The following is a 2428-nucleotide window of genomic DNA, read 5'->3' as shown; positions in this document are numbered from 1 at the left end:
ATCTATATTGAGTTTCTTCATGTTGGTTTTACATGAAAACAGGGATGTTATATAAAGGATCACTGTAATAAAATATAAAAGTTTGTAACAGTTTCTAGAGTTTTTCAGGCATTCAGAGCAGAAAGAACATTAAATGTTTCCCAGAGTTACTGAGGAATCAGTCCAGCATGTAAATCCTGCATAGAGAGCTTCAGTGAATGTGTGATTGAAAGTGTGGAGGTGGATCAGGGAGCCAGAGGAGACTTTGTAGAAGGACAGAGTGCCAGCAGGACGGTCGAGATAAACTGCTACTTTGTTAGAGGAGGATGAAGAGGGAGAAGAGAACAAGGGAGAGGAGGAGGGAGAGGAGGGAAAAGAGGAAGGTGTCCCTATCTTATTATGCCAAGCAGAGTAACCATCACAATCAGAGCAGCTCAAACTCCAGGACTGGTTGTTAAATCCAAACATACAATCATCACCACCTCCCCTCCTCCTGATTCCTCTGTAACTCATGGCTATTCGGACATTTCTTTCCCACTCCACCTCCCAGTAACAGCGACCAGTCAGACCAGTAGCACACAGCAGGTGAGGACCATCAAATCTGTCTGGATGGTCAGGATATGACTGAAGCTCCTCCACACGGGTCGCCTTCCTGTTGTCCTCAGACAGTTTGAGTTTTCTGCTCACTGTGTTTGTGTCGATGGTGAGTTGACAGGAATCTGATGGAGAGAACAAACACAATGCAGCTGCAGTTATTGATCATTTATTGACTGGTTGATGATGACCCCTGAATGAGTGATTTGAAAGTCTGAAGATGGTTGAATGTGAGCTGCTTTGTTGTCATGAATCAAATGAAAAACACTCTTACACTTCATCAGACCTTTCTTTAACCATTGGTCTCCTCCAGGCTCCAGGCTGAAAGGAGAAACGGGGATCAGATCATCAACGTCAGCAAATATAGATCTGTAACCTGATACATGACTTTGTTCAGAAAGAGTCAAAATCATTTTATGTAAAAGGTTTAGATCATGGAGATAAGTTGTGACTGTTGAGAGAATTACGTGAAAATCTAAGCTTTACTTTGGTATGATTAGTAACATCAAAAGAAGATGCAATAACCCCAAAGATTGTTTTTTTTAGTTTAAATTTCAAATTGTTCATTTAGGGTCTTTGAACCTTTGATTTGGAGACGGGAACTGATCAAACCCCTGCTTGTCTAATGGTGTGCATATAAAAAAAGGGATTAAATTTGTCAGAAACATACTAGGGACTGTGATGTCATAAGTTTAGAGCCACCAAAGGAAGCTTTTAAAAATAAAAAAAATCTTTTTTCCAAACAGGTATCCCGTTTTTAGTTTTCTTGTAGTTCATCTGAACTGTCAGCTAGAAGCATCATAGTAAGTGATGGACAACCAGAGATCAATCAGTCAGCATCTTGTCTTTGCTTTAGCTGAAATAGTTAATTTTCAGAAGGTTTCATCATAAATCTAAAAACCAGTGATGGTCTGTTTAATGTAAAGCTGTATATTATTGAGACTTTGTAGGTCTTTCATTACTTTATTCAGAGGTTTGATTAGATTTACTTCTGAAAATATTTCCAAACAGACATTTATGTAATGCTGAACATCTGTCACTGTGTTGTTTAGTCAAATGTAGGTTAATGTCTCAATCTACAACTTTATAATATCTTCCCTTATTTAAAGGTGGTTTAAGATAAAAGAAAATAAACCAGTCAGTCGTCTTCCAGCACCTGGTTGGTTGATTTATTTTTGTGTCTTAAATGTGGTAAAGACATTAGAGGAGACCGGCTTCTTAGCAGCTGAGACAAACATTGATAAATGTACAGAAAGACAATGTTTTACATTTGGTTGAAAAGATATTTAAGAACTAGAGCTGTATATTATTGTGCATTACACTAGATGTAACGAGGCTAGTTAGGGTTGCCACCTTTCAGAAATCAAAATAAGGGACACCCACCACAGCACATGTCTCCCGACTCTCACGGGGTGGAATGTCCGCTGCAGTGATACACATTATTTTATGGCGGTGTTTTTGTCTTTAAAAAGACCGTTCTATGTTCATGCATAGAACGGTTGTTCTATGCATGAACAACCGTTCATGAATAGAGGTTGGTTAGAGTACCCCAAAACTACTCCAATCACAGTAGTATACTTTAAATATGTTTAATTAAGCAAGTGTAAAAAGTATTTGGTAAACCACTGAGTAACTGATCATAACACCTGATTTAATATTCAAAATGTGTCCTCAGACAGCCAAAGTATAAAAGTTATGTGAACATTCTGGTATTTTATAGACTATTACTAAAATATTTATATAAATAAGGAGTTAGATTTAGAGGCTGGTTCTAGACCAAATTTACCACAGGGGCCAGGGTAGTCAGTGTTTTTCCATGGCAACACTTGAAAAAGAATGAAACAAAAAAAAAAAA

The 2428-nt window shown here is 37.8% G+C and overlaps 1 long non-coding RNA gene across 1 annotated transcript; it reads right to left on the bottom strand.

The window, feature by feature from the left end:
- Positions 1-326: 326 nt before the first annotated feature.
- On the bottom strand, positions 327-935 carry LOC107834396 (uncharacterized). The gene is made up of 2 exons (XR_001660186.1): positions 848-935; positions 327-698 (listed from the first exon to the last, which is right to left on the bottom strand). It is a non-coding gene; the product is annotated as an uncharacterized LOC107834396 (long non-coding RNA).
- Positions 936-2428: the final 1493 nt, after the last annotated feature.

The sequence above is a fragment of the Poecilia formosa genome, unplaced genomic scaffold, assembly GCF_000485575.1.
Source record: "Poecilia formosa unplaced genomic scaffold, Poecilia_formosa-5.1.2 Scaffold606, whole genome shotgun sequence".
Lineage (NCBI taxonomy): Eukaryota > Metazoa > Chordata > Actinopteri > Cyprinodontiformes > Poeciliidae > Poecilia > Poecilia formosa.
This window is presented reverse-complemented; position numbering and strand designations above follow the sequence as displayed.